Consider the following 26,133-nt stretch of genomic DNA (forward strand, 5'->3'; position numbering starts at 1 on the left):
TGATATGGTTACAAATATTTTTCATGCAGATTTCTAGAAACAAATGCCCAAATGTAGATGTTCTACATTTATTCGTAAAGTATAATGCATGGCACACTTTTGCCATGTACTGTATTTTGTTATTTTTGTAAAATAAAAAAGCCTATTGACAATTCCACTATATATATATATATATATATATATATATATATATATATATATATATGTTAAGAACACATCACTGGTAAAGTATGATGTGATTCAAGTTAGACTAAAACGTACTTGTTAGGTCATAGGCATTTTATACTGCACATGTGAACCATTTAAAAGATAATGTACAATCTACTGTCCATTAATTGATCAATATCTTGCCACCCTAGGGGGTGGGGTGGGGGTTAAGGATTACTGCATGTGTCCTGAAATCAATTAGCAGTGTACCCTACCTTTAATCACACTCCTCCAATGCCCCCATTTCCATTTTAAGTGAAGATGGGCCCCAAGCTTTCTGGGGACCGTCATCATTTATAACTGACAAGTTACCAAAACAACAAACCAAATATATCAGTAACAATAGAATAGAATACACTAGGGATCATTTGCAATTCAAGTGGCATCTGTTTGTTTCAGATAAAAAAGTAAAGGGTCATCAAATAGTGGGAGTGCTAGACTTGATTGAGCTTGGTGAAGCAGAATACAAAAAATGCTTGAAGGACATGGGAGCCAGATATTACTAAAGCAGTTATAATCAGCGAGCTGTCATTGCCAAAACCGAGGTCATAAAGGGAAGTTCATAAAATCGAATGTAACTTTGAATAAAAATATACTTATTTTCAATAGAGTACAGTAGATATAAATTGAGAGATAAGCCTATGCATGTAAATCAAATTTAGGAGTAGATTCAATCAAAAAAAATACAGCACATCTTTATGACCCACCTGAACATATCACTGCATTAGCAAAAAAAACAACAAAAAAAAAACATGTGGTAGCATTCTATAAGCCCTAATTTGAAAACATGCTATATATTTATACACAAAATCAATAATGTTATATGTTTAGATATCTGTTCTAAAAATAACAGTGCTTATACTTGACACAGGAAATACACTGGCCATTACATAACCAACATTTTGTGAAAAACTATAATAGTTGAATGAAATGTAGGACAACATTTGCGGACCCCCTCACAAAATAATAACATCTCTCAGATATTTCATAACTGAATATTAAAGTATACTTTGGAGTAATTTAAACTTTGCACGAAACAATTGCAACCCGCTTTTGTCATTTAAACATTGTCATGTTTAAAAGAGGCCCTCTTCTCAGTAGGGACAACTTACAAGTATTTCAAATTATTATTATGCCTCCCTCAAAGCCTCAGTCTTGTAATCCTTTATATCAGTGCACCAATGCAATATCATCACTGAAGTTGCAGACAGTGCTATACACACAGATCCATCCCTTTGTTTGCCCTCACTAAAGTTTAGGTCTCCTCTTGAAACAGCTCTATTATGTCTGACATGTACAAACTGTTGCCTCCGGGTTGCTGTTTGTTTGATTTTCTGCAGCGTGAAGGTTGAGTCCAGTCATTTTGCACCCAATTACTTTGCAGTAAATTTGTCGGATGGCTCTTGTCGCGCTGTATTGATCCAGCATGTCACCTTGAACTTGTTTATTGACACATCAAAGGAGCCTGCTCAATTTAGCGCCGTCCAATTATGGCATTTATATGATGTCACAGAAGCTGCCTGTCACTTTAGATTAGAGACATTTTTCCCCCTTTCTCTTCCTCGTTCACCTGAGACATTGCTGCCATCTTATACTGACCTTTTCCAAGATGGGTGGCACTTTGTAAAATACATCATTAGCACACATGTCATATTACCTAGCCTGTTTTTTTTTTTTAAGTGAAAGGTACTTGTTCAACAAATGGATTTTCAATTTGCTTGCCACAGACAGTTTGTCTGAACAGTTTTTCTTAGCAAAGAGAAAAATTACTTTGAGCAACAACCAAAAAAATAGAGACAAGTAGCAGAGTCAAAGAGCCATTAATTTATTTTCTTTTCTAGGATGAAGGTATTTTTCTGTCAATGTTTTACGAATTGTTCTGGGGTTTCTATGAATAATATGAATATAGATCTGGGTAAACCGGTCAGTCTGATCCCCAGAGGCAGTTAGAATCTTAATTTTGTTGTGTTTTACCTTATTGTATTTTAATGGATTTTAATTGGAATGATTAATAAAGGATCTTAAAAGTCTCTCTCTCTCTCTCTCTCTCTCTCTCTCTCTCTCTCTCTCTCTCTCTCTCTCTCTCTCTCTCTCTCTCTCTCTCTCTCTCTCTCTCTCTCTCTCTCTCTCTCTCTCTCTCTCTCTCTCTCTCTCTCTCTCTCTCTCTGTCTGACAGAAGAACATGGGTTTGAATTGTAGCCTCTTTCCGGTAAGCCAAACTCTGGCCAATCCTCCCTGTTCAATTAGTTGAGCATCTGAGCTGGTCCTGCGGTGGTACTGCCAGCCCAGCTTGTAACTTTGGCTGATTTCCTTAACAACTGTTCACTTTGGGAGGGGTGGAGTGGAGTGTGGGTGCCATTTTATAACTGCAATAACACCTTCAAGGGTGGTCAAATATGGTCTGACATCAGCAGGCCTAGGCTGTTTAACAGCACTTGGCTTGGCCTATTGCCGACCTACAACCCAATACATGTGGATATTGGACCATATTAGAACACCCCGTGTGTTATTGCTTTCATGTTCTGAGTTTGTACACACACACAAAAAGATTCTCACTTTATTTTTAAGGAACACTCTTTTAGTTTATTAACTGTTCACTTTATTTTTAAGGAACACTCTTTTAGTTTATTAACTGTTTCCTAACACATTAATAAAATAAATTAAGAATCTATTTATAAAGAAATACAAAATGTAATTAAAATACAGTTATTTTAAACCCATTTCAATGACATAATCCCTTGATTAGCCCTAAGTAGTAATCTCAACAGTTTTAGCTGGCATTTGTATTATTTATATTATTTATATAAATAGGTTTCTATATATTAACTAACCATAAACCAAACAAATCAACAACAATTGTTAATACTCTATGTTAGTAAGCTAGTTAGTAAACAGTTAATAAACAAAAAGTTTGAAATGAAATAATGAAAGGCTTACTGTGAAATGGATTCCATGCTTTGCATGTGCCCTGTCAATAATCTAGTTCTTGTATACTTTTCTGTCTACTTATTGTACAACATTAAATTAAATGTTCTTACTTATTGTACAACAACATTAAATTAAATGTTCTTACCAAAAAGATAAAGTGTTGTGAAGGAGTTTGGAAATTTTCAGGCAATAAAAATGGATATTTCACCATGTACATCCAAGCCACGTTCAGAGCTAATAAAGTGGTCTAGTCGCTCTCAACATTTGTTTCAATGGCTAGCTCATTAAAACCTTATCTGCATGTAAACTGCTAATCTATCTCAGTGATGAATGAGGTGCCGTTTGCAGAATGTTAGGTTATGGATGCAACCCTGGTTCCCTGAAAGAGAAGACGACCACCAACCAATACTTTTGGGATATGCCTGCCACAGGTCAGGTATTTACTGAGCATTTTGTCAGAGCTGCCGATAGGCCCCTCTGGGGAGTGACGTCCTCGGTCCCACATCCTGAGGGAACAAACAGTCACTGCATGGAGCTCACTTCCTGTTTTGCATCGAACCCGTGGAATCAACCGATGCGGCCTTGCAAGGTTTAGTGGTCGTCTTCTCTTTCAGGGAACCAGGGTTACAGCTGTAACCTAACATTCCCTTTCAATTCGAAGACAACCACCAACCAATACTTTTGGGAAAAGTATACCAAAGCCATTGCAAGGGAGTGTGAGAGGAGACAGTAGACGAGGGACGTCTTACTACTGCAAAACTAGTTTGTGATGCAACCTCAAGGACCCTTGTGCCTAATGAAGGCATAGAGGGATTTACCACATTATGTTGGTAGATACGGCGAGGTGGGCACCGAGTCTATGTGGACATGGCACGCAGATATGACTGCCAAGTACACTTTCAGCGTAGAGGGTGATTTACCTACCTAGCAGTTCTTGCAGGAATTGTAAAATGACCGCTATAGGGCAAGAGATAGGGTCATGATCCTTGGTCAGACACCAATCCTGAAAATACCTCCATTTGTAAGCGTACAATGACCTTGTGGAGGGGGCCCTAGCAGTCTGCAGTGTACTAATGACTGCATCTGAGAGCCCTAGGGCGGACAGACGGTCCCGTTCAGGGGCCAGATCCATAGTTGGAGTCTGCCCAGTTCTGAGTGCCAGAGAGAGCCTTTCGCCTGACTGAGGAGATCCAGGTGTAGCGGGATCTCCCATAGCTGGCCTTGCAGTACCGGGGGCACAAAAGCAGCGAGGGCACTGAGGCTCTGAGGCACCGAGGGCACTGGGCAGGTGCTTAGCCTTAACCGCGTGCAGTCACACAACCTGGGGTAGCACGTAGCATAAGCCGAGGTGGATACACAGGTTTGAGTGGCTGCGGTTAGGCACAGATGAGCAGTACAGGAAAGCACGGTGCTGCACCAAGGTGCAGCACGGGCAATGATTTGGACGATGTGCAGTCACACACAACCTGTAAATCTGTCACAAAAGCAGAATTGTTGCATTTGTCCCTTTAATGGAGGTTGTTACTTTCAAGGTGATTTGCCTTAACTTACCAACAGTGCTTTGACTGTGTTTCTTTTGTAAGTATTGACTCACTGAGGAAGAATAAATCAGTTAAATTATACCTCCTTTTAACCAGCCTAATTAACTGCTTTAAATAAAAGAGTTTACTTATACAGAGCAGTAATTATTGTGTTACGTTTTAATCATGAATTAATTGAATGTTTATAACATTAACTGATTTTTTACTAGTTGTTCAGGCCCTGGGGGCAGGTTATAGAATTACATATCTTCAAGCTAGAAAAAACAAGAAAAACTAAAAGGTGAAGTAAAAACAGCGAACGCCCATTACAAATGTACAGGAACAAAATGTATTCTGTTATGTGGCAATATAATATGATAGGCCTTAGCAGACCTCTTCTCATAATCTTCTTATTATTATTATACAAGAAGAAAATTCTGAATACAATATTTACATGGCAGACGAATAAAATGTGTATCTGATTTGTGCACTGTAATGAGACAGATCAATAAAAATCAACCAACTGTTATGCACAATCATATTGTATGTGAACACGTCACGCAGTAATTGATACACAGAAAGTAACTAACTACATTAGTAAATATAGGGTTATTAGGTTATTTTCCATGTGTTCTACTCACATACCAACACCTGGCGAGGTATCTAGTGAAACTAAGCTTGAGGGACGACACAAAAATCAACTCCATAGCACTATTAAATCAGATGAAAATGCTGCAGCATGATATAAGACAGTATGACCAATGCTACTTATAGCAATACATTTTTTAAAGAATTGTATCAGGCTTTCTCCAAACACCAGTATGCAGCCTCTAGCCTCAGTCTTAACTATTACTGTCTGCAAACCTTTAACAAAGCAGAATTTATTAGACAGACTTGCCAAAGCTGATACCTTGCTAGAGGCAGGAGTCAAATTTAGTAGTCATTTAATCGGGTCCCTTTAGAACACCTGAATTTATCAGGAACATTTCCCTCCCGTGTTCAAATCCTAAGGAGCAGATGTAATCTCATACTGTGCATTTGAAGTGCATCTAAGGTCTTTTCTTTGTCATCATTAAACCATGCATAGAAGGCAAAGAAAATTACAATTTGTGCTTTGTTAATTTTAAACATGTTTTTAAACACTTAAGCAGGTGACTTTATATTTGCAGATCGTAACCTTGCCCCCTGAGTGCCCACTTAGGGGGCACATATATTTGCAATGTAGTTCTTTCATAATCAATCGTAGGCTTTTAATATTAGTCACTGGTAATATGTATAATTGTCCATTTTTATTAAGAGGTTTTAATACAGCATAACAGCATTTAATATTAGTCACTGGTAATATGTATAATTGTCCATTTTTATTAAGATCAGAGGTTTTAATACAGCATAACAGTTATCAGCGCTGACAGAAAATAATCTTTATTTATCTAAAACATTTTTTCATGTTATAAAACAGCCACTGCTTATTAGTTAAAAAAATATCTACTGTAACTGTTTTCACTGGGGTTGTCTAACAAATTTACTTTTACATAATTACTGCTATGACATGTGGCTATAAACCTCAGAGGTAGAGTTCTAAAAGTATTGAAAAACACACAACACTTTGTAATTAGACAGTAGGTGCCATGTAAGGGCTTGAGTTATTTCTAGTTACACATGTATTACAGTGTAGTTACATGGCTATGCATGGTATGTAATTTAAAGTGCAATTTTGTGAAAATGTCACACTTGGATTATGATGTGATTCTAACATTCTTTTAACATTCAGTACAGTACTTTATGTTATTAGAATATAATTTTTTGCATATGAATGGAATAAGATACCAATAAAAACTAAGCAGTCATTACCGTTTGTATTCCATGTTTTTATTGTATAATTGTCAGGTTGTTTTTTTTTGTACTGCTTACGACTAAAAGAGAAACCTGATATGTACACTTGTTCCTGCAGAGCAAGAAAAATGGTCAGTTACATGACAGCAAATGGTGGCAAAAAGGAAAACCACTTATGTTGTTTCCTGTCTTTCACCGGAGTAAATGATGACAATTTAATTTTCAATTTAATTAGACTGGTTATTTAAATTCGGTTGTTTGTTATAAAGGTATTAGAGTTGACAGATTGTCCAAGTTACTTTGGTTTGTAATCACAGGACTGAAGTGAACATCACTGCTAAGACATTTCCTGAATTCCCCAAAATGGCTCCTCTTGATCTCATTAAATGTACCCCTATTCTTGCTGTAAATAATATTTAATCATCTTATCAATTTTCATAATGGCATCAGTTGGGTAAAGCTTAGCCTTTATTTATTTTTTTCAAATTTATCTCCTGTTTTTTTTTTTTGTTGTTTTTTTAATAATATGTGATTGTAAGTAAAATACTCTCATGGCCTCATGGAATAACTTAATCTTAAATAGAATGCAATTCTGATGATTTTATTAATATTAATAGCACTAACAAGAGGTAAAAAATTTACCTAGTTTATCCTGTAAAACTATTGTATAGAAATATTGCATTCTCTTTGGTCAGTGTTGGTTAATTATAATGTTAATCACATGTTCTAGGGTTATAGTTACTGAATTTTACTGGAATTGGCTTGTGCCCTGGTGATTAAGTTCAATGGAAACAGTCCTCTTTATGTTTGGCACCTGTTTTTAATCCAATCAGTAGACTTTGGCCCACATCGCCAAACCATTGCCAAATTCAGGCACTGAAATAGAGCCAAAAAGTATTATGTGTATTACTGCCATATTTGCTTAATGCAATCAATGCCTGTTTATTTGTCATGTATTCTGAGGTAACATATCGACCTAGGTATGCTGTTTTCCTAATTAGTCTTTTCTTGTCTCTCAAATCTATTTGAGCTAAAGGGACACTATGTTTTTATGTTCTTTTCTGTACAACAAAAGGTAATTAGACACTGATACTAATAGAATCATACTCACCTGCTTTTATTCTTGCATTATTATTAGGGCTGTCAAGCAATTACAAAAATCATCGCGATTCATTTTGAGATTAAAAAAATGTGTCTCAGTTGTCTTGGTTTTAATCGCATATTTAATTGATACAATTACTGCATCCATCTCATTTAAGTTTTATAACTGATGCTCTTCTTCTTCTTCTTCTTCTTCTTCTTCTTCTTCTTCTTCTTCTTCTTCTTCTTCTTTTTCTTATCATCCTCCAAAAAACAACCCAGCATAAAAACCCTGTTTTCCTATTTCTAGATTTGTATACTGTTTTTATTATTATTATTATTATTATTATTATTATTATTATTATTATTATTATTATTATTATTATTATTATTATGTATTTATTTCTTAGCAGACACCCTTATCCAGGGCGGCTTACAGTTCTTACAAAGTATCACATTGCAAAATATCACATTTCACAATATCACATTAGGCCTACACAATATCACCTTACAGATATCCAATGAACCATCAGAAAGATTTAAAAAATTTACGTCCCATTCACTCTTCTTTCAGTTTGAGTGCTACCTAATGCGGTTCTGTGACTACTTTTAAATTCAAATAATGACTACACTCATTCAATCCTGACATGCACTAAAATGATGCAGCAAGAAATTAATTACAGTATACTAAGAGGGACAAGACAGGAGTCCAATTAACATGCGTTAAAAAAATTAATTTCCCAAAAAATGTATGTGTTAATCGCAGAAGTTAACTGCGATTAACTGACAGCCCTAATTATTGTAGCGATCTTGGGGGGAGGGGAAGAATCAGGATAGTGTGGCGAGTGTGTGTGCGTGCAAGAGGTTGCATGGTGGTGTGTGCGTGCAGGGGTTGCATGGTGTATGCAGGGGTTGCATGGTGTATGCAGGGGTTGCATGGTGGGTGTATGCGTGCAGGGATTGCATGCTGTGGATGTGTGTGTAGGGGAATTGGGGTGCAGGTCTGGTGCGAAAGACGTGGGGGCAGGGCACTGAGTAAGGGGTGGAGGGAGTGAGGGGATATAAAGGGGTGTGTAGAAAAGACCGGGAGATTGGGGAGACAAGAGTGTGAGAGAAGATTGTGTTTGGGGGAGACAGATAGAAAGAAAGAAAAAGGCTAGGGTAAGAAAAGACAAATACGATCAATCATTTTTATTTTCATTTTTGACTACCAGTTCCCTTCCCTGACTTTATGATTTTATTTTATTGATTATCTCTGTTAAAAATAAACAGCTTGAGCTTTCATCACGGCCTCGGTCTCATTTTTGTCCCAAGAACCCAAATACGCCACATTGGTGTCAGAAGTGGATGCAGGTACCCCGGCATGCTCTTGGAAGTCTGTAGTGAGGTGAGCAAGTCCGAGGGCAGACTTGAGGCTGACAGAGGAGTGTGTAGCATGCACGGGGATTTGGATCAGGGCTGGTAGGTGACGCAATCTTAGCATGAAGACATAAGCCTGATATCTGCTCCTGCAAGGGGGCCCGGATCTTTTGTACAGCAGTATCAGTGCTATGCTTCAAAGCAGGAGGTCCCGGGTTCACGTCCCTCCTCCGCCTGTGAGAAACCCCTGCCTGCGGGAACTGAGATTCACCACATTATTATACTTTCTGGTTTATCTTACGGAAAGCTATTTGATCTTAAAAGCAGAAATCATTTCATTTCAAAATGGCAAAGGCAGAGTTGCATCAAATAATGCACATCTCAAAAGCCAAAAGTTTAGAAAACAGCTTTACCATATTATCACGATGCTTGTATGCATTATTTTTATAATGGTTTCCCAGAGTAAACATAATAAAGGTGGCAACATATTACATCAAGTAACTATAAGTATAATATTATACATATATTGAAGTTACGCCTTTATTATGAGAAATCTGTTCATGTGCAATTCTCAGAAGAAAAATATGTTGACGTAAGATTAGGGTCAGTTACTGTGGCATGCAAAAAACCACACTCTTATGCTCTATATGATTTGTGTTTGATAGCTTGGTTAATATAAAATATGGCATGTTGTGAGCTTTTTTTTTAATTAAAGTCTTGCTGTGTTTATTTAGCACAAGAAAAAGCAGTTTTTTTTTCTTTTATCTTGGTGTATAAAGAGATTATTCCAATATGCAAACCCATATGATGAGAATGCCGTCCAATGGGCTCTGTTACATTAAATTACTACAAATGATTTACCTTCAGTGAAGGTGTAATATTGCTCCCTCTACTGAACATGAAATCATTGCAGTAGCATTGTACAATTGCAGTGCTGAATTATGGTTTGCAATTCCTTTTAAAGTAAAAATACAGAGAAAGGCCTTTAGTGGTGAAAATACCAAGGCTGTGATGATAGGATTTATGAGATAAATTGCCTAGGTGATATCTAACTCTAAAAAAGTTTTGATTGGCAATATGGTCTTTCAGTTGCTCCAAAGGGGCAATCCACTGCATTATGCTGATGCATAGTATCTAATGCCAATATTGATCTGTTCCCCAAAAGACACACAGACTTCTGAATTTATTTCCAGTGGTTACAATTTGACCTGAGAGAACCTGGATCACCTTTTTCTTCTGCAATTTGTTAGCCATGGCCTCAAGGTGAATGTTGGAGGTGCACTGTACACTTTCTCTGCCACACATATTGAATCTTTCCCTCCATGAGCATTTTTACAAAATGCTTTATTTTCAAGCCATCTTATATTCAGAGATTGTGAAGACTCTGCATGGACAATTTACCAATGTGAACAGTAAACCACCCTTTGGCTGAATCAGTTTGTGTTGGCAAGTAATTGAACAGAGTTGGGGTGACTCGGTACTTAAGTAACGCGTTACTGTAATAATATTACTTTGGTCAATAATGAAGTAATATAACGAGATCGATTTTTAATGGGAGTAATAATATTGCAGTTACTTTCTGCAAAAAAGAAAAGATTTAGTCTCGTTACCTTTTCTCTGTTGTACACTTACAATAGTGGTCTTTTCTTTTTTAAACCCTGATGATCCAGACTGCTCTAATGCCAGTGCCTCCGCACCGATGACACAATCTCTCGTGGCAATAATAAGCCATGGGGCAATAAAATCAGTCTTTCTGAGCCTTCTGAATAATGCTAGGCACTAGGAACAAAAAAAAATGTGCATCCCTACATGCCAATTTTGATGATACACTTCATAAACATCATACAGGAAACGTGTCTACCATCGCATATTTTGAAGTTTAATAGGACAAGATCAAGAGGAGTCTCATACTTGACTGTACGTACCACGTTTTATTTATTTGTTTGTTTGCTTGCTTGCTTGCAGTGGTGGTCACATGTAATGTATCACCTCATTATTATTTTTTTATTAAGTAATAAGGGAGGACAGTATATTACTTTTTCTGAAGAAACGATTACCTAGTAAGGTTACTTTTTTCAGTAATGTGCCCAACTCTGCAATTTAATAGTGTATGGAGTGAAATATACACACACACACACACACACACACATATAGATATAGTATTATAGATAGATAGATAGATAGATAGATAGATCTGCTACTTTCTGAAATTCCCATATGATAGAGCTAGACTAGGGCAAATTATTATTATTATTAGTTGTAGTCGTAGTAGTAGTAATAGTTTAACTGTTAACAACTGCAGTAGCTTATAACATGTTAAGAAATAGTGTGTGACTTTTTAATGTAAGACCTGGTGGGATGCAAGAATAACAAAGAGACCTGAAACATACGAAGCAAAACAATGTAAAAAGCCATTATGAACATAGCTTGCTCTACAGTATGCTGCTATAACCAGCAAATACATTTGTGCCAAACACAGAATTCTCAAAAATCTGACTGGCCCAACCCTAGCCAAAACACCAGATGAACAATTTGAATTAGGAAAGGTTTTGAATTAATCCAGGCACTTTCATATTCAATAGTTCAATTATTAGTTATGTTGGGGTATTGGGGTAACTATACTCTCTGCAGTTTAATAGTAAACATACACCCGGAAGAGCTTTAAGGCCTAATTTCATGACATTTTCCCTAATTGCAAAACTCCTGTTTTCTTCTTGCTTCTCAATGCTTCGAGCTCTAACATCGAGTCTAATTTCATTTCAGTTTGTCTTTGGACAACTATTTAAATGTTAAATTCAATCCCAATTTTCTGTAATCAGGGAAAGGTTTCCCCTGAGGTTAGGCCGAGCATGTCAAACCAGCAGCTTACAATTTGCAAATGTAATTGGTCCCATTTTTTTCTTTTTCTTTCTTTTTATTTCTACCCGTGGAATTATTAACTAATATCACTTTTTTCATCTTTCAGTCCTTCTTTTTAGATAGCAAAACAGTACACAGTACATAAAAAACCCTCCTATCAAGAAACATCATCCTTATTACCTCAAGGCTGGTTGCGGCGTTATTGTAATTTCATATTTCTGAATTTACAGCCGCTGGAAATTGAGTACAAAATCCATTATCATTTGTATATTTTAATTATGCAAATGAGGCTTCTCAGCTGGCTGTCCGGGACCTGCAGGGATGCCTAACTTCATTCCGGGTGATTACAATTTATCCAGTCGAGTCACTTTAATTGTAACAAGCTAATTACCTTGTTTCATTTAGTTTTTACAAAACCAAAAGAAAAGGGAGGCCTGATAGCATGCTTACGAATAGCTGACAGCTTTAGGAATAACAAGAGATCGTTTAATCCAAGAGGAAGTGCTGAGACAGGCTTCTTTAACCCTTTCTCTCTTAGCAACGTCTTTTGACATCACAAGACAGCAGCCCATGAAACAATTTGAACACATCTATTGCTATATTGCTCTACATACTATGGTGAATGAATTGCACCCATAAATGTCACAATTTGCACATACAAAAAAAAAATCTACTTATCTGGAGATACATTTAATCAGTTATCTCCATATGTATTATTAAACATGCTGATATGAACAAATACATTCTGAAGGAAATTATGATAGCAAGCAGCATAGCTACTGCATATGTTTTACTACATTGACTGTCTTTCTCTCAGTTGCATGGCAGTTGCTAATGCAGTGAGCTGCTGATTCTGCGTTCGTGTCCGATACATGCCTGGCTGTTACAGATACAGGGTAAGCTTATGGTTACAGAGTTATTTGCCATGTCTTCCTCTCTTACAAAATCAACCCACTCAGTTACCACTTCTACTTTACCACTGTTGTCTATTTAGTTATTTATTTTCTGGGTTGTTTAATAAGGAAACAGTTAGAGCATCACTCTATAACACATCATACAACTCACACCTTCTATAGGTTTTCTATTTATTTTATTGATAGGGTTTTAATGTGGAGATCAAATGCCAGTGCAGTCAAATGTAATTCTTCACCAAATCTCTCATGGCATACACTGTGTTTGAACTGTAGATAGCTGAGTTAAGTGGGATTAAATCCTTCTCGTATAACTCTATATTATCCTGCTGGTGTTTTCCACCAAGAGTCATGTATTGACTCCTCAGTAACTTTACCTAATACAATAAAAAATACAGTGGAGAGGAGACATTTTAGCAGGTTTACAAGTTTTAGGATGACTGTACAGTCAGCACCGCTTTATCGGGACACCGTGGGAGAAGTAAAACTATCCCGAATAAGCGGCTGTCCGAATTAAATGAGAGACATTTGAGACAACCTTAGTCATGCTTTTTTGTTTCTAAATGAAAAGAAAAAGAATGAAATCACATCACATTATGATTAAATGTTAAATGTTTTTTTTTATTCCTAAACAAAATTAATCGTTGTTTTTTATTTCCAAATGAAATGAAAAATAATGAAATCACATCTTATTAAAAGGCGAGGCACCTGCGATGTTGACACGCCAACTTTCTTTCCAACAACACTGCAGCCTGAGAAACCACAGGAGACTCCAGCTCCTCCAAGAGTTCAACGCAATTTACGCAAGTCACAGCGTAATCACATACTCACTGCACTGTGCTACGTGAACCTGTCTTGCTCTGAAAAGTGATCTCTGTTCATCATTTGAAAATAACTGTATCCCAATTAAATGAAGTGACATCCCAGTTAAACAACATAGGGAAGAACCCGTCTCCCAGAGTTGTATTCCATTTAAGCAGAAATGTCCGATTATCAGTATCCCTTATTGTATTAAGAGCAGATTTAGCTCATTTAAAATACATCCCATTGTGATGTAGGGTTTCCATGCATTAATCATAAAGAAACAGTACTTACTTGAACCCTTTTCTACGAAATGGAATAAAAATGCTGGAATGTTCACTGTAACAGGCCCAAAAGGAATCTTGACTGGTGGCCATCGTCACACTTCTCACTGAAACACAAATCGTGAAAGTTCTAAACAAAGCTATTGAAGGTTTATAAACCTTGGACAGGCAGGACCTCCCTCTTGTGCTGTGCCATGATGGCATTACTGGACGTGACCATAAAATGCATCAAAGGTTTTGACCCACAAGCTGAAAGCTGATAATATTGTTTGGCATTGTGAGTTGGCATTAGCATGTTTAATTGCCTCCCGATTGTGTGTAATTAACCTAACTGTGTAATGCCATTTGAGATCCTAAGGGTGATATAAAACAAAAACAAAAAAACAAAAAATCCAGCTAATAAACATCTGACATTAAGGATTGAATAACAGTAAAAGAGAGGTAGAAATCCCATCCAGTGTGTCCGCAGTCTGTCATACAGTAGATGGAGTATTGTAAATAATTAAAGAGAATCATTTTGTAATGCGCTGACCCTTGTGAACTACACATAATTCACTCTGATATGGTCTGTAATATGTCGTCTATATGAACCCACCACCATTTTAGTGTTTGCACATTAATGTCCTTCTATTAGAATTAATTGATGCAAGGCCTTCACAGGGTCTTTTAATGGTGGTCTGCAACAAATGTACAGCAGCTTTATGACAGAGAGTTCTAAACGGCACTATTGCATACCTTGTAAATCTAAGAAGTTTATAGTAAATTCAGAAATGTATAGAAGTTCTGCGTATCCACACTACCTAAATAATGCATGATCAAAATGCGTTAAAACCACTTTATTGTCATTCACTTTATTCACAAATGTGATGACTGCATGTTTTTTTAGGAAGTTTGAATAGGGAATATAATTTTTAAATAAATGGAATTGCCAAACCAGGTATGGCTAATAAGCTAATCACACTCACTACAGTAAATCAGTACACCTTTGATTTCTATTAGCCATACCTGGTGTGGGGCAATTAGGTTATAGCAGGCCCTGCATAACATAATAATCAAGTAAGCCACAGTTCTCTTTGTTTTTGGTGTTTATTGTAATAAATCTTTCATCTTTTGAGTAACATTATTGTTTTGAGCAGGCTGGAGTTATTTGTTGAATCCTCATTAAACTTGTGGTGTAATTAGCCACGAAGGGCCTGATTTTTACTTACTTTTCAATATTTACTTCAACAATATATGCTAACTGAACAAAACAAGCCATTACACAAGTTGAAATCAAAAGCGAATTTATACTTAATGTTAATTTCCAAAAATTAACTTGTACACTTAATGCTATAACATCTGCTGGTACAAAAATTATATATATATATATATATATATATATATATATATATATATATATATATATATATATATATATATATATATATAATTATTTCGCAGAATCTACTCTAAAGTATTTGAAATACTGCACTGTTTTCATTGTCCATATTGTTAAATTCACCTTATTGGCACAACTTTCAAATAAGCATGTATAACTTTCTTTGTAAAAAAAAGAATTGCTTCCTACCTTCTATTGTGAAATTGCTTTTATTTAATCTATGTCCTCCCATCCTAATCTCTGTGCTCAATTTAAAGTAGGTTAACATTATCCATGCCATTTACAATTTTATAAACTTCAATCCTCTCTTTCTCATCTTTTTCTTGGTTGAAGAGATTTAAGCATTTTAACCCATCCTCATAACTCTTGAGATCAACCTAGCAGCCATTCACTGTACCTTCTTAAGTATGACCATTTTTTTGTAGTGAGGTAACCAAGACTGGGCACAGTATTTTAAGTGGGGTCTAACAATAGGATATTTGCTTGTGACTACTGTTTGTATCATTTGCATTGGCAATCCATTCCGTTACTTTGCCAGGGTTTTAACAACCAGCAGAAGCCCCTTGGGATACAAATGCCTTTAATGAGAGAGCAGTGTCTTACTTTACTGATGACTGTTAATTCTAGCCACATTACCCACCATTCAGTGATGCATGCGATTCACATCAGCACTAAAACAGTTTGAGGACAAACTGGCTGCAGTTATACATGTACGTAGAATCCCTTATGAAACCGAACCAGATGTGATCCTCTCCTGTCTTTACAATATATTAGGCACGTCAAAGAAAATGAATGTCATTAGTCATTGCAAAAGGCAAACTACAGCCTCAAGGTGAACTGTTTATGAAGGAAAGTTTATGTTAGGACTAAAACAGCAGTAAATAGAGCTTTAGAATTTAAACTGGTATGCATGTGTGTGTGTGTGTGTGTGTGTTTGTGTGTATACAGGTTACCTACAACCAGTTTTATGGAAATCTTACTTGAAAGACATGTTTTCATAAGAAATCAGGGATGCGGTTTGATTGTATTATTTTGTTGATTTTTTTCCTACTAAATAAGTACCTTTATTATGCTATATGGTAATCTCCTTCTTTTGACTTGAGGAATCTGTGTTATTTCATAGTCAATGTGAACATCCTAAGGTTCAAATTATATGCAGGAGCAAGCATTTACTGCAGTCAGTAACTGCCTCCTGTTTTTTGAAAGGAAAAAAAACAGACCTAAACAAAAAAAAGGTGATATGTTTTCCTACGATTCCTTGAGACATATGTTCAAAGCATTTTCTCCAATCAACTTCAATCAACTTTTTTAAACAAGGTAAAATGCCTGTTCATTTTTTCAAAAATAGAACCACACAACTAAATAATATAACCCAAGTTCTCTTCAGCACTCTTATTGTGTTTATCTCTCACAGCCCCTTGGTTTTTATTTAAAATTCAACTTTATACTTGAGTGTCCTTTATTGAAAAACAAAAAAACATGTTCCTCTCATTAGCAATCAAGTATGCCCCTTACAGTAAATATTACATAATTTAATAATAATAATAATAATAATAATAATAATAATAATAATAATAATAATAATAATAATAATAATAATCTATAATGACAATTCATTATAGATTGTGGGTTCTGTTAAAATGACACTACACCACTGTTGTTTGAATCATAAAAATAGGACCCTCTTTTGGGTTTAACATATTTTTACTAGCAGAAATACACTAAAGAGAGTCACATACATTGATAATAGTGGGATTTAGATTAACCATTAAGTAGATTTATTGTATAGACACATGTAGTTCTGACAAACAAGCAGAGATTTAACATTTAAGTAGTTAAGATACAAAATAATCTGCATCTCATGTTATTCCTTGTTCCCAGTTTGCAAGATGACTAAGGAGATGCAGGGTGCTTTCCACATTCCCAGTATAAGTAGTCTTTGATATTTTAATGAATAGAAAGATCTATATGATTTTTGATTTCTCCTTTGTTTGAAATTAGGGATATTGAACTGGAGATATGGGGAAGAATAGGAACAGGCTTCAAAGTAATATGTCCCTAGAAAATCAGCAAATGTGTCAACTTCTGTAAATATTTCATATTCAGAAATAAATCACTAGATGTTTTTATGCATGTTGTGCCGTTTTAAATAACTTATAGATTAGAGATATGATTACTGTACATCTGCTCAAATGATTTATACTTTGCACTGATCATAATTTTAGTGTTCCAAATCCTTTACCTAAATGTCGCACATATGTCTCAGATTACCACAGGGACCTTTGGTAATATTTTCCATAATGTACAGCTGGAAAAAAAAAAAAATCCTATAAGAATATTATCAAAATCTATAAATCAGTAATTCTAATATTTATTGCAGGACATTTTAGAACATTTTTGCTCCAGCAGTTGGGAAAATGTTTCTGTTTTCTACAGAACGCCATATAAAAAAAAAACAGATATTCAATTCTAAATGAAATTAATTATAACATCCAAATATTTATTTCACTTAATTACAATCTGCAGGTCATTAAACATGTAACTATTTCTGTGCTTGTACCAAACAGGCTGGGGTCAAAGGGAAGCAAGCTTCCTGTGGCTAAATTAAAATCGAATCGCTTTTTATTTAATTGTGTTATTCTCATGTTGTGAAATATTATTATGCAAGAACACAGAAATGTTGTTCAGTGGCCCAGTTTTGATGGCTTGTGTTTATTGGTTGCCATGATAATTGCATGCATATTACCCTTGAGGGGGACAATAAAAAAACATCAGAGTGTGTGTACTAGACCTATTATATAGACAATACTGCAACACCCCCTCTCCCCCATACCACATAAAATAACGCCCTGTAATATTCACCTCTGCCATTACAAGCGAATGTGTAGATTTATGCTGAGACATTTGTCAATAACTTGCAGAAGAGAAATTTTTAAAAAAAATGCAAAAGATATTTAAAAATATTAGAACTAAAAATTAGGTCAGAACTTCTTTCCTGGGCCGACAACATCCAATTCCTTTAAAAAATGTGGTATATCATGGTAGAAGTATCGTAAACCACAATGCATTGTACAGTAAAAACACAAATATTTTATATATATATGGTAATGCATAACTAAACTGCGCATTCCCGTACTGTGACCAAGCTGTGACCAAGCTGGTCTGGTGTGTGACACTTTTGATAGCTTTGTAGTGAAAGTGGAATGAAAAGAGAAACCTTTTCAATCAATAAATTAAGAAAACCAACATACTCCCATTCATCTTAGTATACTGTATAATTATTTTTATATGGGGTTCCCTGTGTTTCTGCAGCGGAAGAATATTAGTTGGTCTGTGAGCAAAGGAAGGGTTTAATGTATCCAGTACTTTATTAAAAAAAATATTAATATATTTATGGTAGTAAACATTATGTGAAATAATGAAACAATTATATCCTCCAGTTTCTTTTTCTGCTTTTTATCCTGCTCTACACCTTTTTAGTAATTAATTTAAGAGGATTCTATTACTCTGAGCTTTTCATTTTTAGCTTATGTTTAGCTTTAAAAAACATCTGTGTGTGGATATTTCACTGTGGGAGGTGTCGCCCTGTAGTAGCACAATACCAGCACAGCACTTCATAAAACAAAGACATTAGGTAACATTTTCAAAATTGCGCGTCCAGGTTCTTTCTTATTTTAGACTGATAAAACAAGAATGGCCATCATTAGAAAGTAAAGCTTTGTTAACAGCAACACTCAATAAAAAGCCATTATACTTTAGAGAGCTATTCTAAACATTAAGTGGGTTTTTATCTGGTAATGTAAAAGTCACGGCTAAAGAGCAAGCAGCTTAACAGTTTGACTGTGTTGATACCCTATTGATACTTTGCAAATGCAACCAATTTTCATATCCTTTTAACGAGTACACTGTTTTAACCAAAATGTTTCAATTTTGGTTGTAGGTCTAAAAATAATATTAGTGGTTGCTACATTTGGTCTATTTTTTTTTTACTATCAGTGCTACATGATTAGTTGAGACAAGTGGTATTTTGAAAGATGAAGTCAGCCAGCTGAGAATTCTCCGGACTTTGTTATATTTTTGAGATTTTTTTCGAGCCATCATTCATCCTCATTCTGAAATTTTGATCTTGATCTCTGAATATGTTTGGTTTCCTGTGAGTGTAATGCTCATTGTGGTCCCTATTGGCACAAGGAAGTACAAGATCGATGAGAGTCACTATTTGTGGTCCCCGCTGGACGAAAAGGAACATCATTTCCGAGAATTAGCTATGCTGAAGGATAGCCTACATATTTGGTAAAAGTACAACATAAATAAATAAATACATTAACATACATATTGAAATAAATGAATACATAAATGAATACATAGACATTTATGTATATATTTATTTATTTATCTTGATATTTATTTATTTATTTTTCACTATCATATAAACAATCACATTTAATACTGTGAGATACGAAAATAAATATTAACAGTTCTTGCTCAGTTGTATATTAGTGAAGATTTTTGTACATAAAGGTCATCATGCTTTCATATATCTTTACTTTAAAATTAAAAAATATATTGGAACGACCCGGACAATTGCTTTGTTGCAGGACTTGTTGTCAGTTCAGTTTGTCTCGTCTGTCTTTTATATATGTATTGTAAGGGGAACGGGACGGGTCACGACGTTAGTGAATGGGGAGAATGTGTCTTGTTGTTTACACAGGGGTTGCAGAGCATTTGAGAATTCAACACCGTCTCCCTGAGTTAGGGTTGCTGTCTGCAATTATTGTGCTTTAAAATATTTTATAAATGATGATGTTCCCGTGATTTCATATTAGTTCAGTAAAATAATAAATGTAGTATAATACATTGTGTTAACGGTAAAGTCATATTATATGTAAGGACTGAGTACTACTTCCTAAACATGAACAAGTTACAATATACTAAATGAACAGATCAAGCTTATTATGATAGTTTGCAAAATTAGATGAAAACATTCAATACAATTTGGATAATACATAATCATTATTTACACAATCTTGTTCATCTCGTTACTTGTTATAAAAACTGTAACTTTACTGCTATACTACTTGCATAGTACTTCGTGGCATGAAAGCTAAACTGTGTCTAAACTGCATTAGAAGCATGTCTGTTCGATTGTTTGATTCTCACACAGGGTTTATATTACTTTTTAAAACTTTTAAAAAAATTTAATGTATTTTATTTATGTGTAACAAACACATTTTTAATGTGACAAAAATGTAGTTGATATGAATGACTGAATCAGTTATTATATTTAAATTCACTTTAATTTATGTGGGAGATTGCTGCTGAACATATATAGCACCTGGGGAGGGGCACTAGTTCTTTCTGATCGGGGTGGGATCAGCCAGGCAGAATACCAGAAGGAAAATATAAACCAGACCACACTACTATGCTGGGCAATGAACATCATTTTATTAAATACAGGTGGTAAACTATACTTAACAAACAGGGAAGATCTAGAATATACAGTCACGGTAAGCGGTTTGCATTGCCCGTTAATTAAAGCAATAACTAAAAACGGAATTACAATTTAAAACTAAAGAGCAGTGCGGCTCAAAACCTGAATGGAGATGGAGCTCACAAAAAAAAACAACAATAAAACTAATACAGTCTGCATCCAGCACTCCTCTAAAACCCCAATGCCTTTTAAAATGGCGCCAGGAGAAGTCGCAGCGGTCAGAGAGGGAGTGGGATGAGGTCATCCAGGTGGTCGTCGCTGCCGGAGAGACGGCAGCCGCTGCCAGAGAGTCCCACACTGCTGGAGGGAGAGTACCCTCTGCCGCCAAGGAGGGAGCATCCTATGCTGCCAGCACCAGAGCCCCAGAGAGAGATCCCAGCATCGCCAGAGTGTCCAGCGCTACCCTCTGAGAAAGAGAACCCCACGCTGCAGCTGCCGCCAGAGAGCTCCGCTCCATAACTGCCATCTGAGAGAGAGAGTGTCCTGCGCTGCCTGGGAGAGAGTGTCCCATGCCGCCCAAGAAATAGTGCCCCACACTGCCAGTGAGAGCACGCTGCCCTGCCGCCAGTGAGAGACTGCACAGTGACACCAGCGAAAGAGTACCTCCCGCCGCCCAGAAGAGACTATCCTGCGTTACCAGAGAGAGAGTACCTCGTGCCACCAGAGCCCCAGAGAGAGAGCCCTGTGCCGCCAGAGCCCCAGAGAGAGAGCCCCGCACTGCCAGAGTCCCAGAGATGGATCCCTGCGTCGCCAGTGCCCCAGAGAGAGAGCCCCACACCACCAGAGCCGCAAAGAGAGAGAGACCCGCACCGGCAGAGACCATGAGAGGGAGCCCAGCAATGCCATAGCCCCAGATAGAGAGCCCTGCACCGCCAGAGCCCCAGAGAGAGAGAGCTCCGCACCACCAGAGCCCCAGAGAGAGAGCCCAGCATCGCCACCCTAGAGAGAGTGCCCCATGCTATGGCTGCAGCACCCAGCCCTTGCCAAACAGCAGCTGGGTTCTGAGGTTGCTGTTGGGGCTGTGCTAGCTAGCCTCTGCTCCAATGTGTGGAGGGGGGCAGCGGTCCCAGGAAGCCCGGACCCAGGACGGGAGTGTTAGTATATTGCTGTGAGTAGAAGCGCGTTTTGTGTCTAGGCAGTGCTGACATGCTGCTTGGGGTATCACGTGCACAGTGCAGCTATATGTAGATCGGGTATGTGTTGGCTGCACTGTGATTTGTGCTTGGTTCCGCCAACCAGCTGTTTGCGCGGGACCAAGGGTCTGAGCGATTGGACCGTGTGTATGTACCCCTGTGTGTGTGAGCCAATAGGGCTCGGGGGGGATCACTATTAGGGTCTGTCTGCGTGCAGTTCGGGGTCGTGTTGTGGTTTTCATGTAGCTGTCTGTCCTGGAGCTGTCTATCAAAGCTAAACCATTTAATAAGAGAGCGTCCATTTGCCTGCTGTTCCAACACTTCAATAATGCTTTTTTTTACACATGGCACCCCATAGTAAAGACATATCAATGATGTCAGCTATCTGACGAAATATCTGTCAACATTTCTATGTGTTCTGTGTACAATGTTCTAGTAAGCTTTCATTTGTTTTGACATTGTGCTGGGTGGGTGGGGCAGTTTTCACTAATCTCAGTACTTAATTGTTTAATGCAAATACAAATCTACCAACAGAGGAAAAACATCTGTCTCTTTAACTCAATAAACAACTTCAGTTATACACTTGGAAGATTAATGACTGCCTGTTATTGGACCGATATTACAGATTGTTACCACTCACTACACATGGGAACTCATCATGTACAAACAAACAACACTGTGACGGGGTGCCCACTCCTTATGTATTATTATTATTATTATTATTATTATTATTATTATTATTATTATTATTATTATTATTATTATTATTGTATTTGTGTGCGGACGGACGAAAGCCGTCCGATGTTATTGTTTATTATTTGTGGTCGGTGAAAAGCCGGCATTGTTGTTATTATTTGGCAAGGATGGGTTACTTCTCCATCCTTAATAAACATGTGAGAATGTGGCTGGAGCCTTAATAAGGTTGTTGTTTAATCAATGGGTAGTTAAGGCTCCAGCCACAGGATATATAAGAGACTGCCTTGGCTCATTAAAGAGAGGTATCGAGGAGTAGAGAACAGGAGCAAGGAGGTAAAAGAAACAAAACAAATGCTAGACGTGCTGGCTCAAAACCAGCACTATACTTGTTTTGCAGTTAAAGTTATTTGTTTATTTTGGCCAACTAGCCCTTTTGTTTAATAAGAGCGTTTTGGTTTTTGTTTAAACTTTTCATTTAATAAAGAACGATGCCAGTGTCACAAATAACGGTTTTTAACTGCCTGTATTTTTGTTGTGTGTTTTATTAGTGAATCTGTTGTTTTTAAACTGCTGCTAATTCTCTGTGCACTGTGACTGACGTTTGGGTTAAGCACTTTCCCCACAGTCAATAGGAAGTCCCACCTTTCCTGCCAGTCTAGCCAATGATAGTCATGGGCTGACTATAAAAAGGGAGGAACAGGGACCAGGGGAAGAGGAATGCTTTGGGAAGAAGCACACAATGCGTCTGGACGAATAGTGAGGAGACAGCGGTATTGGAAAGGAACAGCAGCATGGAGAACACTCTTGGGAGTAGTCTAAGGTTGACTGCAGGAACAAAGGAACAGGTTTGGAGTTTTTTCTTTCTATTTGGGACTTTGTTGCAGCGGGACTTTGTTGCAGCGAGACTTGGTTGGTATATTTTTGTATGGATTTTTATTATCACCTGCCACTTTTGGACTGTGTTTGAGCTACCTTTTTTGTGGTAACAGGTTGGTGTAGTATTATTGACACTGAAGCCTTTTTTTTTTTTGGTTTATAAACAAATAGATTTTTATGTTGGGTAACTGTCTTGCTGTGTCTGGTTGGACAATCCATTCCCCAGTAAAGTCAAGGTTGTGGTCCTGAGAGACGGCCAAGGGTCTGAGGGTGAAAAGAGATAACATTATTTTATTTGCACTTGAATCATTTCCAGAACTGCTCTAACATTTTAATATTTTTGTACTTTTCACTTACCTAAGGTGAGCGATCTTTTTGTAGCCCTGCCAGGACACACTCAAGTTCCACTAGCGTTCTACTTACCGTTGTCCCAAGGTTCGAGGTCCAGCATCCGGGTCCGGAGATACTTACCACAGCACGGAGGGTTGAGGTCCAGCGCCGGTCTCCAGCATGCCATGTCAGGGTTCCAGGAACGGTGGCGAGAGAGAAAGGAGACACGCAGGGTTTAAAGATAAGGTGAAGTAAGCAGAACCCCTGGGTAGAGGTGGTAATTCTACTTACCTGAGTGTACGTTTCCTGACGGCCATTTTCTTTGTCCTGCTCCTTTCCAGGTTCATCGAAGGTGTTGGCCGGTTGGAGGTCCGTGTGGTAGGCGTGGTGAGGTCTGCGGCGGGTTTGGGCTGCGAGGGAAGCGGACGTCGGGGAGAGGGGTCTCTTGGGACCCCCTCCCGGAGCTATCAGAGACTGATTCCTTCTTTTTGGCTTATCCGCCATTTTGGACGGTAACCTTTCCTTTAAGAGAACTACCAACAGGAGGTGACTGCCTGGTGTGGTTTTTATTTTTTTGTGGCTTTCCCTATCTTTTTTTTTTTTTTTTCGAATTTGTTGCTGTGTGGTTTTTAGTATTCTATTTTAACCCTGTTGAGAAACAATAAAAAAAGTTTTTACCTATCCAAGCACCCAGTGTGTGTACTGGAACCCTGGGATAAAAAGAACCTGCAGAGGGGAAATTACTATCTACTCATCAAGGTCCTTGTCCTTGCCAAACCCAAGGTGGTGTAATCATTACAAATTCTAAAAGCAGGTTTACTATGGTTACCCCTGGTCACCCCACCCGTGACACGAACAGCGCTTTTTCATACCCCAGTACTGCCTCTCGTGTCTATCTTCTGGGTCTGTGATGTCATCCACCAGCCAACTTGCCACAAACACACATTGAGAACATGGGACTGCTATGAAAAATAGGACATGAGACACATGGTAGAGAATGGTACAACTCCCCTATACCTTTTATAGTTACACAGACATTATAAGTAAACACACTCTGCCTGATAAATACTGGACTATGCAGAAAACAAATATACTCTTCAAGCTAAATATTTTCTGCATTTTGTTTCTGAATTGCTTCATGGGTTGTGTCTGATCTTTAGATAAGAAATCTTGCTCTATGTGAGTCAAAATCATTATCATTATGGAAACCAGACCTGATAGGAACAGAGGTTGTTAGTTATTCTTTAGTCCCCTTTGATTGCACAATGGTGAAGTGACATTAGAATGGGAGTTTTTAAATTGGGTAGAAAACGGGTAAAACTAGTTTTAAAAAATGAATATAAAGCTTGTAAGGTTTTCAGGCAGGAAATCTAATGTGTCTTGAATGCACTTCCTAGTACAGCACATTTATTCTTTGGTCAATCTACAAGCCAATTGCCAGCGAGTTCCCATCAACCTATTAGGGAGATAAACCTAATTTGCAAACACAGTCCTTCACCCATTGTTTGGGTTCAATGTTTTTGGAAATCTGTAAGATTTTGTATTATAATAAAGATGGTTATTTAATGAAGATTGTCCTGACTGAATACATCGATTTAAAATGTAATACATGTTGGACAAAAACATTGGATGCAATGCAGTAGGTGAGGTTTACAGATTATAATTTTATGAATGGGCTGTACAGTATTGTTTAGATTGACAGATAGCACACCTTAAAGAGGAAGACCTTTTTGCCGCAGTGTCCACATTTTGCATATTCCCACCTTAATGAGTTATTTTTACTCCTGCCAGCCGAAGACATGCAAAACACGATCTAAGCCAAAACCTGCATAAGTAATCATAATTGTACATATTCAGCAATTAATATAGATTACAGCGATATATTCATCAAATCATAATTAGGGACTGACACCATCATTTGTTTCTGTCAGGCATACTTAATAATGCTGATTATGTGATTAAACAGAAACAAGTGATTCATTGGGATGAAGGTGATTTAATAAAAAAACAATATTTAGGTATACCGCTGCTCTGTGTATTGACTGGTGGGTGTCTGACACTTAATAATACAAAGCTAGGGTCTTCCATCATGACGAAATACTGCCAGACATATCACATGGCTTTGTCTGAGCATAAGGTTATTTAAAGGTATTTTACCATGGGATAAGTGACACAATACATGAAGTAATGTGATGGGCTCAACACAAAATAATGGGGATACAGATTATGAATGCCCTGACTTGGATTCCACACATAACAATGGGTCTCAGGATTTAATACGTCTGAAGTATATGTGAATGCAAGTGACACACTTTCACCCTCAAAGCCAAGCAAGCAATAGAACCATTGAATAGAAATGTACAGAACTATAGACACTTAATCACCTTGTAAAATATTCCTTACTGGAGAAATTAAAACCAACAAAAGACACTGGAATATTTCAGGGT

At 37.1% G+C, this 26,133-nt stretch overlaps 1 long non-coding RNA gene across 1 annotated transcript; it reads left to right on the plus strand.

Annotated features, from left to right (window-relative positions):
• Nucleotides 1–23,205: 23,205 nt before the first annotated feature.
• On the plus strand, nt 23,206–25,256 carry LOC131740221 (uncharacterized). Its single transcript, XR_009330854.1, has 3 exons — nt 23,206–23,325; nt 23,719–23,932; nt 24,028–25,256. It is a non-coding gene; the product is annotated as an uncharacterized LOC131740221 (long non-coding RNA).
• The last annotated feature ends 877 nt before the right edge of the window (nt 25,257–26,133 follow it).

The sequence above is a fragment of the Acipenser ruthenus genome, chromosome 1 (genome assembly GCF_902713425.1).
Source record: "Acipenser ruthenus chromosome 1, fAciRut3.2 maternal haplotype, whole genome shotgun sequence".
NCBI classification, from domain to species: domain Eukaryota; kingdom Metazoa; phylum Chordata; class Actinopteri; order Acipenseriformes; family Acipenseridae; genus Acipenser; species Acipenser ruthenus.